Genomic DNA, 12,513 nt, shown 5'->3' on the forward strand with positions numbered 1-12,513 from the left:
TTTAAAATGCAGCTGATTCTTGGGAAGCTCTGGCAAGAATTTTACTGAATGGAGAGCCATCATCAGAAACTGGGACGAGGAGACCAGACCTGAGAACCTCAGACAGACAAAAAAAAAAAAAAAAACCTCCTTGCCCTGGCTCCAGGCCAATTAATATCCCTTGGTTCCCTGATCTATTTATTTGTGTATGAATGAACACCACTGGAATTCCTGGGTCATGGTGAAAGGCTGGGAGGACAAAGTTTGGACTTAGAGTTTCTGAGCCTGCAAAGTCCTATATTAACACGTAACTTCACTCACGTCTGTAGTCTGATCCAAATCAATAGGATTAGTCATGGAAGTAAACTTTCACATGTGCTGGAGTATTTGGAGCGCATAAAAATGCCAACATGAGGGACAAGATGAATCCAACACAAAAAGCTAATTATACAGCAGAGAAATTATCTTCACCTTGTTAATTCCAAATTTCTTGTATGCAGAAGCAGTTACATTTAAGAAGAGCTTGTTGAGGTTTTTTTTCTCCAATAAATTATTACAATAAAGAGTAAACTGCTAAGAGATCTCAGTGGAAACCACCTCTGAAAAAGGCAGCACTAACTCTGAGTACGTTTTTATGCCCCAACACAGCTACAAGAAATGTAAGGCTCCTGCGTGATACTGGCAAATATAGAAACATTAAAATGTAGATAAACTAATATTTCTATAAGTACTGTCAAAGATTTACATACATAAAACAGGTGGAAGCTTCTAAAATCTACAGACTTGGATCAAAGATGGACAAGATTATTGTGGAATAAGCAAGTAGGAATAAGAAAAGGCAGAAGACAGAAGAAGGAAGGTTTGATTGCCAAATTAAAAGGAAGGTGTCAGGAAGCAAGCAGAATTAAAATATCTAAATGGATTTTAAGAGGGTGAAAGAGGTTGTCACAGCAGGAAATCTTCCTTGGTTCAGTGGATGGTGTCCTCCAAGTGACTTAAAGACAGATAAAGTCTGGTAATTTCCCCCTCCCCTCCCCCCACAATTTGGAGTTAGTATATTCTGAATAATTTACCTGGAATAAAATTTCTTCTTATAAGAACTGCATATCTGACAATCAGTGCATCATTTTACACTGTCATCCACAATTCTGCTCAGGGCCATGTCCTTCTCTCTCTTTAACCAAATTACTATGATGCTATCAAATGGAAATCCCTATCAGGATGTCCATGACACTTCTGCAGGTTTCTATTTTGTGTTCCTAGGCCTGAAAAGGCAGTGGTGGACTGGGAAGATTTGTCTTTTCTAACTGGTTGTTGAATTTCTCATTATTTCAGTGAGGTCTGGGAACAGATGTCTACATGCTCACTACTACCTCCCCAGACAGTCATGTCACAGGAAAAAAAGCATCATATCATTCAGCAAATTGTAAAAAAGTCAGTGGTCTAAGCACAAATTCTCTGTCATAACTCTCAAAGCTGTTGTATGATGAAAGGGAAATCTGAAAACTAATTTTAATTTCAGATTTGGTTTCCTGTGTTACAGAATTCAATGAAATGTTGATATAGGTTTTTTAATAAAGGATGACTTATCTCAGGCAAATTTATCCCACTCTTCTGAGGACAAACAGAATTCAGTCAGAAGATAGATTCTGGATAAAATACAAAAAATTCAAACAGATCAAACTTGGATCAACATAAATCACAATTTTGTTACATTTTTTCAGAGCTAATCCCTAATTTGACAAATTCCATCAATGGTGGTCCCCTCCACAGTGATTCAGGTACATTTTCAAAATGCTCTGCCATTATCAGCTGCAGATATTAATGCACTTTTGAAGGACATAAAGTTTGCTGGGAAATTGTTGCTTACTCATGCAAAATTGCCAAAGAAAAAACTTTTCTTTCCTGATCATGCTGAAATCAGTTGTATACAGTATCTCCTTTCCTGGTAAGAAAAAAATGCCCAACTGCATCATGGGGGAAAAAAACAAACACAAAAACCAACAAGCAAACAAGCAAACAAACAAACAGAAAATCCTTATCTTAAAGGCTTATTAACATCTGCAAAATAACTTCTTATCTTCTCTGGATCAGAAGGAAGTAAATCTTAAGATGCCTCTAAGTGCATGACAAAACCTACACAACAGCGTTACTACTACAAGGTGTAAAAGAAGTTTGTATTACGGATTTCACTTCTTTTTCAGCTGTTTTGAGATGACATTCTGGTTTTCTCACGCCTTTTATCACCACCAAAGTGCCAGCTGCCAGGTCACCCACTTTCCCTCTCTGGCAATGAGCTTCAATCTGCCACTCTGCAGAGTGGGAGCACAAGGAGATGGCCAGCAGGCTTTCCAGAGCTCCTGCCTTGGTGACTCTCTAGGCTTCTCTTTCTCTCTACAGAGAGAAAGAAGGGGGGAAAAAAAATCTCAATTTCTTGAAGGCTACAGAACTGTAAAAGACTTTAAAGGGTGTTTTGTAGGGAATGGGATGGTCAACCATTGAGGCTGATTCCAAAAATCAGTGTTAGAGGTGTCTTTCTCATGTCTTTCCATCTATGAACCATCTATGAACCATCTGTGATCTCTTCCATGTGAAATTATCGGAGAAGGCATTTGGGGTAAGATAGCTGCAATATCTAAACAAAATTTAAATTATGAAAATTACAGATCTGGGGTATCTGAGCATAGCCTCTGAGAGCTGCAGAGCTAAACAATTAAGCTGGTGGCCAGAAAAGTGTCTGAAGCGTTACCACAAACATTTAGGACATTTTTCCTTGCTGTGAGTAGAGAGATAAAGGAGGCCAGTCAGTAGATACTGTCAGCTAAAGAATCCATAGATCTCCTGTAGATTTCACAAGAATAAGCACAATAAAATACCCCGGCTGCTTGGGATTACAGGTCCCAGCCTTGTGTCTGCATCATCTCAGCTCCACCAGGCCGCCAGCTGCCAGAGACTTTACTGAATCGTTCAGGGGCATAGATTCCTCAAATTGCTGTCATAGACTTCTTGTAGCTGTCATAGTCTTTACACTACTTGTACTATTTTTATGCCAAAGGTAAAATAAAACTATTTTTGTCTTCCCTGTTTTCTGTGCCTGTAAGAAAATTTAAGTCTTTGATGATAATTCTGGTTATGGAGGTCTAACCTAGTCAGGACTGACATAAGGGAGAGAGGGACTGCTAGGTAATGTCTCAATTTACCATCTCAGGTATAACTCATGCTTCTCAGTCCTGGAGCTCTTCTGCAGGGCTTCCATTTTCCACAGCCCTGCTATGCTTCTTTCTCACCCAGAGCCCTCCACATGTACGCTTTCCAGAAAGTTGCACTGCTGCATTATAGATGTCTGTTTAGATGTCAACACCAACTTTCCTGCTCCTCTAACTTTCCAAGATTGCACTGTCAAAAGCAGTCAACTGAAAGCTACATGTAAGTTAAATGCTCTCTCTGTTTCAGTCTCTCAGGGAGTTCTGAGACCCTGCCTTCATAGGTGAGCAGGAATATATTGGCAACTGCTCATATGAGATCAACAGCAAATGTAAGTAATGGTGAAGGCTGATAAAGGAGAAAGCTGGAGAAGAGGGTCAACCCTACATTAGCATTGCAGAAAGCAACAATGAGGAAAATATGAAGAAAAAAAAATTACTACAGCCTTTTATTGTTAAGGACAATGCTCCTAAAGGCTGTTTCTTGATGGAGCAGAAGTAGGACCAAGAGACAGGCTTTGATGGTGGGGGTGGTAGCATTATGGATGAAAAAGCAGAGGGGCATAAAAGTTCTATGATGGTGACATAAAAGACTTGATATTCATATATACAGGGACTGTGAGGAGATACAGGAACTTTAAAGCTTGTATTTTTATCAGCTAACTGGAGGACATGATGAAGACATCTTGTCTGGGCTCTGCAGATCTTAAGATGAAGATGGTGCCTCTCGCATGTGGAGAGATTTTCCTGCACACAGTGCTGTGGATGCCTTGTAGCAAGAAAGTGTTAGTTATATGGACTTAGAGTGTCTTCCAGCTGAGAGCTTTGTTCTGGGTTGGTTAAAACCTCTAAAAACATGTCTTTCTGATGTTTCTGGTTAATAACAACATAAGTCCAAAATTAAAACCGTTCTTGTGTTAGAGGGACAGAAACAACCCCAGTGGGCTTTGGGAGTAGCATTCCCCCAGTGAGGCAGGACAGGGAATGTTTTGATCACCACAACTGAAGTATTTTCTGCTTGATGTGGAAGGCCAGGTGGGTGAGCAGAGTAGCAGAGCACAGGAAGGCTCTCTGGAGAAGGATCTATTATTTTTGGGGTTCAGTCTCCTGAATCAGAGAGAGGGAAAAAAGGCTTGGGAAGAAGTCCTCTCCCAGGATATTTACTTGTATGTCTGCTTTCTGACACATACCTCCTCAACATCAGCGCTCCAGTGGTTTTTGCCTGACATCATATTTAGATAAACTATCCTCCTGAAACAGCAGGATGATTTGTGTATAATTCTTCATTTTTATTGAATGTGGACTTCTACTCATTTAAGAAATCTGGGGCTCTTAATTTTCCTTTTCATCTTGCCCTTGACAATACTTTGGTTCTGCTGTATTTTTCTGTACTTGTCTGTCCTCTGTGATTTTAAGTGCTTGAGACTTATTAAATATAAAAGCTCTGTGATATCAGCTGGAGCACAGCTGAGGATTAAGCCTGCCCCTCAATGCTCTCTCTGCCTGCTGCTGTCATGTGTAAATCCTATGTAGGAATCACTCCCTTCCAAAGAAATCATCTGTAGCCTGCATGAAACATAGCAGATGCTCTGCAAAAAGATCAGAAAGGAAGTGAAGATACCTTTTCCAATGAACTTTGTGATTAATATAAAATCCTGTATCAGAGCAGCTTCCTGCAGAAAACCAGCAAATAGGCATCCACTGCTCACTCATCTATAAAATGCCTCCTGGAATCTTTAATGGCTGTGAGACAGCACCTGTCAGCTCGGTGCCACGTGGGGAGAGCTGGAAGCAGCACGGTAGCAGCCGTGCCCACAGGAGCAGTGCTGGCAGGCTGTGCTGCTCCTGACAAACCCACTGCAGCCACCCAGGCGAGTCTGGGAAATCCCCAGCCGGGCATCGGGCTCAGCTGACCCAACCAGTGAAGTCTCACAGCATCACAATTCTACGTGTTACGACTGCAAGCAATGATACCTTAATCTCCAGAACATAAGAAATTCTTTAAAGTTTCTAAGACCAAAGCAAACTGGTAGTATTGGTCATCAAAAGGTAATGAAATTTGGCTGTAAAGTAGGAATCTACTTTTTTGGCGATGCTTGAATATTTTGCTGCCAAGGTTTCCTCAGCTGTACTTTACATTTTAGTTATTTGAGTCTCCATTTAATGTGTCTGTTCTGGAACTAATTTTTAGGTGGTTTACCCACGGGAATACCAGCCCATATGCTTAAAATAAAATGAGGGATATATATCAATATATATATACACATAGAAAGAGGGAATATTTTTTTGGGTTTTTTTGCAAGTGATAGCATGCCTCTATGTGAATACAATGTGTAAAAAACACTCCAAAGTCTTCTTCTCAATCCGTATTTATAGGAAAAGTCCCATGCTCTTGTAAAAGAGTGAAGAGTTCTGAAACCATACCATAAATCAGCAGTAAAACTTCATGAGCTACAACTGTGATGTAAAGTTTCTTGGACCAATATGAGAGTCCGAGGGCCTTTGCAGCCTCTTGGTTAGGGTTAGGGTTAGACTGCAGCTGTGCTGCAGTCTAGTTGCTCCTCAACCCTCAACCATAATCAAACTCCTGCTCTGCTTCTCGGGGGAGCTGCATGCTGCCCTAGTGCTTTCATCTGAAGGCTGGTTTGATTGGTTTTGGTTTTTGTTCTTGGTTTTTTTTTCACTAGAAGCTAATTTGAAAAGATATATTGACAAAGAAATGCAGATAAGCTGTGGGCAGACTTAGTGCTGCTGCCATTCATACCCTTTTGAGTCACAGCATGTTGGTGCAATCAGTTCTTCAAAGGAGTCTGCCTGAATGTTGCTTCTTCTAGATTTGATGCTAACATGTACTGATTTATTACAGTCAGGAGATGGGACCCATCAAAATCACCCTCTGTGTTTATGTCACACCTTCACTCTTTCCTCTTGTGGCTCCTGTGATCCTGCCCCAATTACAGGCTTGTCTCATCTTCCCCTTAGCTCAGACAGCATCCTTCTTTCCAGCAGTTTGTCCCCTTTCCAGCTGCAATGCTGCCCCATCCAAGCTCTGTAGGTCTCTGCAGAGCTCTACTGCCAAACCCCCATTGAAGACAGACCTGTTACATCTTCCTGAACACTTTGATCAGCAGTTTGTCCCCTTTCCAGCTGCAGCTGCAATGCTGCCCTATCCAAGCTCTGTAGGTCTCTGCAGAGCTCTACTGCCAAACCCCCATTGAAGACAGACCTGTTACATCTTCCTGAACACTTTGAGAAGGATTATAGCTCAGTACAAATGTTTGCAGTGCTGTCTCTGGATTTATTGTGATGGTGGCTGTAGGAAACAGTGATGTGCTGATGGAAAGGGATATGTACATGCAGCTATATGTTGGCAGGAGCTCCTTGTGAGCTACATAATGGCATTGCCACAGGCCAATGAGATCCGACAAAGGCAAAGAAGTTACCTGAATTTAGGTAATTTACCTGAATTTACCTGACTCTCCCATCAATGCTTTATTTCGTCTGTTTTGTTGATCTTATTTTGTTTTCCCAATTACTTATTCTGTGCATCTAAAGTCTGCATTTTTTTAGCACTTAAGCAACTTGTTTTGTCTGCCTCTTGTGCTGATGTGAATTTTGTAGGATCCTATTTAAGGCCACAAAGATCACTGTTCTTTCCCCATGAGCTGCGTATTCAAGTCCCATTAATATTAAATAGGATTTCAGGGAATGCATTGAGAGAAAATAATCCTCTTTAACACCTCTTTTAACATACCTATTTTATTTCTTTGGCATTTCTTTTCTATTGAAGCTATTTTCTTATTTTCCTGTCTACACAAGGGTAGACATCTCACCCTTCTAAAATGACTCCCTCCCTCCCCTCTTGAGGACTCTCAAGGATGCCAGGCATATGGTTCATTGTGCTGTTTTCTTTTTCACTTCCATTTAAGAGATGCTGTTTGCTTCCTCTCCAAACCCATTTTCATTCAGAGACCAAAAATGCTTCCCCTCTGTTTTGATCTGAAAAGGAACATGTACTTGCCTGAAGCCATATGATGTTCTAAGACTCCTATAAAGATTCATTTATTTATTAGTCTTCTTTGAGCTGGAAAAATACAACCCTTTTTTTTTTCCACAGTGTCTTTAATCCTTAAGTACTTTACAAGTTACAGCTCTAGCATTGACGGAAAAGTGCTGTGGGCTGTAGGGTTGGGCAGCCCTGTTGAGTAGATGGCTTCATGTGGTCCTTTTGGGAAAGGAAGTGTTTTCCTATGAAGTTGAGTCTCAGTCCGTGGGCAGGGCTGCTGCTTGTGGCAGGCAGAATGAGGGGTTAATACCCAGTTTCATGTTCTGTTTCCTTCTTGAAATGGTAGCATGAGCCATCAAGTGCCATTTCTACATAGCTCCAAAATAATAAACAGCATTTCTGTACTCAGATGAACCATTTAGCTCCAGCCTTTGTTTTTCCATTATCCAACAATGAACTGTTAAATGAGTTGGAAATCTGTTCTGGACTAAAGATGTCTTTTCTACAGTACTAATTGCTAACTAAGTGGAACAGAATACCGAGGAGGAGGAAGATAGGTCACCTGCATGAAATTTAGTTTTAAAGGAAAATTATCTGGGCATATATGAACCATAGCTTAAAAATCTTAGAAAGAAGGCACTTAACACTTGAGATTTTGAGGATGTTGCAATTTATCATATATTACTTCTTTAGTTGCATGCAGCTAGCTTCCAGAAATGTCTGAATGGCTGCACAGTTTACAGTTAGCTGGGTAGTATGCTGGTCACAAGTTCTAGTTTTGTGTGAGGACTACAAGGCATTTCTAGCAAAAAATTGCCATTTTTTGCACTGATTGTTAGATAATCCCAGCTATTTCATGTGCCTATGATATGAATCAGTAATTGCACATGGCCAATTAACCTTTATTTCCCAGGTGAGAGAAGTGGCGGATAGGGTAATGAAGGAGTGCTTAATAAAGTATCATTCCATCTGGAAAAGTTACAGCACTGGAGAGTGAGAGAGAACATGGACCCTATCTTTGAAGACAGCACTTCAAAGGTGTACATAATAAAGGGGCTGTGTGAGCCATACACAGGGACACCAGTAATAGTCCCAGTGCTGAGAGGAAAATTACTACATTACTGTTTGCTTTTTACTATTTTTTTATATTTTCCCACTCTCCTGTTAACAGTGGCCTTGTGAGCACCTACAAAGTGAGAGCTTTGGCTCACACTGGCTGTGCAGCTGCAGGGCTGTGCTGCGGAGCTGCCCCTGGCTGGGTGCTCTGCTGCAGGCAGCTCTGCAGCAAGCAGGGCCCAGCAGCACCCAAGCACCTCAGCCATGCAGCATGTTAGCCCACTGAAAACTGACTCTGGACGTGGCTTTCTGAGCCATCACCTCATGCCAACGTGCTGACTTGTCCCTGGCCTCTGCTATTCCTCCTCAAGTCAAAATACACAATCACTCATGCCATGGGTTTCCTCTTTAGGCTTTTGTTCATGTCTTTACTTTTCTTCTGGGCGTGCTTTCTTTAGCTGTTGAGCAGGACTATGTAGCCAGAAATCTGGGAATGTCTCAGAGTAAAACACTTTCCTCTGGTCCTTTTCTGCAAGACAGCACCATGGGTGGCAGCTCCTTCAGAGAGGAGAAAGAATGAGAAAAGTTCTTGTCCTCCAGATCTCAGAAGAGTTTGAAAATGTGAGTACTGAAGTCTCAGACCATTAGTGAATTTGAAAATAAATTAGTTTTAGGTGCTTTGAAGATTTAGAGACAGTCTCATCCCTTTTTAATGGAGACCTGCCACATTTGTGCTTTTTTAATTCTTCCCATTAGCTAAACAGGTGATTTACCTCCTAGTTTGTTCTCACTGCTGCTGATACCACACACACAACATATTTGCTAAGGCAGGCAGACACCTCTTGCATATCAGGAGGCACAGGGACTGGGTTTGTCTGAATGTTGTGCAGAGCCTTGTCATGCCTGACCTGCTGGCCATTGTGAGGAACTCAGACTGGGAAGACACTCCTGGGGTGCAGCATCAGGAGGAAACAAGATGACTCCTCCTCATTTACCAGGCTAGAATATTGGGGGATTATCCACAACATCCAGGGGAGCCTTTAGCCAATGCACTACTAAATAAAATGGCATAATTGTCAAAAAGAGCATGGAGCATTTCCATGCTGCCTGCTGTGCTTCATAGGCATGTGCAGAGCTTCACGAACATGTCAGTATGTACAGTGGCACTGACCACAGAGAGGGAAGCCAGGAACCAATTAAGGTTTTACTGTGTTACCAGATCACCAGCAGAGAGGCAGAGACAGACGAACAGCTTTGGGCCATGCCCCTGCCTACAGTGACAGTAAGAGGTGCTCAGCAGCTGCTGCCCCACCAGGCTGGGCAGATATTAATGGTCCAGCTCAGACCAGGAGTGTGCTTTTCAAGTGAATTACCTGATTACCTTCCATTACCGTGTTCCATTGGCAGTCTGGGTGCACAAGGCTGGAAGCCTCCTTGTTGGAGCAAAATGGGATTATGTGGCTGGGTATGACACTGGGAAGAAAGCCCGTGAAGCCTGTACAGTGCCAGTGCTGTGTCAGGAGCACCCATGACCTGGGCCTGCATTTTTGCAGGGATCATGGCAAGGAACAGGTCTTAAAAGAGCTTGGAGTTTCCAGGAACTGAGGAAGTTCTTGATGGCTCCATGTGCTGTTGAATGCTTAATCTAGTGAAACCATTATGTTGCTTTTAGGTCCAGTTTTCACAAGTGAGGTGTGAACACAAGGCTTTGTTTTTTGAAGGTGTGACTCTTCCTCTGCAAGCTGTTCTAAATATGTGCCTCCGTGTTCAGTGTGCCAAAATAAATGTTCTGCTACATTCTGATTCTGGTTTGGATTTTCCTTCTGAGTTTTAAGCCAGTAATGTGCAAAGTTACAAATTTGGTATCAGTGCTCAACACCATCAAATATATGATATTTCACATTGCTTCTGTCATCTTTCCTCTTCCTCTTAAATTGTTGGCTCATACATTGCTAAGAAAATTATAGGGCAAGGAAAGTCTTAAAAAGAATAATTGTGAATAATTATAGAAAGAATAATTAACAGTTTCCCTTTTTTTCTTTTTTTTTTGGTGGGGGGGGGCAGGGGGGGAGAAGCCTATATTTCAGTTAGGTCTCAAAAATAAGCCTAATTTATTTTTTCTTTTTAACAAGACTGCTGATCATGCTGGTAAAAGCTGAGAAGCAGTACTGGCTTTATTTAAACCCTCAGCTGCTCAGGTAGCCACCAAATATAGCTGACCTCTTACAGGAACTGCTTGTAAGATTCTAGTATTGTTTAGTTTGAATACAAATCCTAGTTCTAGGGTTTCATACCGCAACTAGATTTAATGTAAGTGAGATTCTGATCTGGAGCCAAGCTCCACATCTGACCAAATCCAAATATGTCAGAATCCCAAAATGTATTTTAAGTATATCACATAACAGACTCTCAGAACATCATAAAAAGTTATATGATAAATATAACCAAATAGGAATGTTTTCACAAATAAATGAGTTCTTGTGCCATTGAGCCCTTCTGCCATGGTGTTGAGGGTCACATCCTTATCCATCTGGGCAGAACAGGCTTGCATCGTGCTTATGAACTTGGTCTGCTCCAAAGCCATGCTCGAAGGGCACAACCTCAATTGCAGAGCCGAGGGAAGGAGCCAAACTGCTCAAACGCTACGGCCAGCGCGAAGCTGCTGCGCGGGAGGGCCCCGCGCTGAGCGCTGCTGATCCCCGGCCAGCTGCGGGGCACCCCTTTGTCTGAGAGCTGCTGCACCCCGGCTCCCCGCAGGTGGTTACCGGGCAACACCGCAGCTCCACACCCACCCTGTCCTCCCTGCCATGCCGTGGATCCATCCCTCGCTGCTGCTGCTACTCGGAGGGAGAGAATATGATTTAGGAGGAGGGAGGGAGGAAGGTGGCCATAAATGAAGGGGATTTTTATATCACTTCTCCTTAGATTGCTGCAGATCAGCTGGCTGGTACTTGTAGATAGTCTTCAAGGAAAATGCAGGGATCTGAGTTCAATCATTTCACAGCAAATGGGATTACTGTGAAAGGAGAAAGATTCCAGATGCTTGCTCTCCTTGCAAAAGACCTAATGCTCTTGCTTGATTTCTTAGACTAGGCAATTGTAGCACCTGCCTTTCCTGAGCTGTGCAATGACGCAGCTCACCCTCACAGTGACCTTCAGAGGTGAAAACAAAAAAGAGGAAATAGCTTGTATGCAGAAATACCTATAACACATCTTGCAAGAAAAGACTCCGCAGAGTGCTTGCCTGCTGGCTATAGCTGATGTGATGGGGTGTGGGGCTGGAACTTCACCCTGGATTTCACACCATTCCTCTTTTACAACCAAAGACGGTGACTGGTTCCTGCTTTTTCTTGGCTATTTTTCCTATGGCTGGGTTCATAGCCTGAATAGTTAGGATAGGGATCTGGTGCAGTACTTCATCCTGCTTAGTGCCATGGCACCACAAATGTGCACAAGAGAGGGAGGAGGGACAGCCTGAGTGAAAGCTGGGGGAAAGGCCTTGCAGGGAGCCTTCCCCATGCCCACTCTGCCAGCGTAGCCAGTATATATGCCCAGCCTGCTGACCCCAGCTTTATGCATCTACAGAAACTTCTCAACCTGGCCAGCAGTGCCAGCTCCTCCCCTTGAGCTGTGAAGAAACATTTATTCAGACCATGAGGGATGCAACATGAGGGAGAGAGAGTGAGTGGAGAGAATGTGCTTTCCTCCATAGCACACCCATGTAAATTTAGCCCTTTGCTTTATATCATAGTTGCCTTTAGATGCCATGTAACCAATAGAAGCCCACTCTTTATTTGTTTTATTTGTTTTATTTGTTTTATTTGTTTTATTTTGGCTTTCTCAGTTGTGTTATACACCTATTCCTCAAAAGAGCTTCCTGATGTAGGCACATGAAGGATGTAGGAATGCTCACTGGACTTACCTTGCTCACAGGCAGAATGGACTTCAGAAGAACCCTTTTCACACTGTATCCTGCAAAAACTTGCGTAATATATTCCTATTAAAATCTCTTTAAGCAAACAAGGAAACATGATAAATTATGCCTAGTTTTCAATCAATTTCCAGACGTGAAAATGTTTGCAAAAAGAGATCTGATTTCAGCAAGCCCTATTGTTTGCATATTCTTTGTTATAAGATCTCTCACTGCCTAAAAATGCTCAGCATCTCTCCAGGTAAGGAGCCCAGGCCCCCATCCAGGGTAAATAAGGGTAACAGAGGCTGCATCCAAGGGAGGCCTCACCTGACCAGCGGGATCAGCAGCCGTGCCTG

Source organism: Onychostruthus taczanowskii, unplaced genomic scaffold, assembly GCF_017590055.1.
Source record: "Onychostruthus taczanowskii isolate IOZ18803 unplaced genomic scaffold, ASM1759005v1 scaffold12, whole genome shotgun sequence".
Classification (NCBI taxonomy): Eukaryota; Metazoa; Chordata; class Aves; order Passeriformes; family Passeridae; genus Onychostruthus; species Onychostruthus taczanowskii.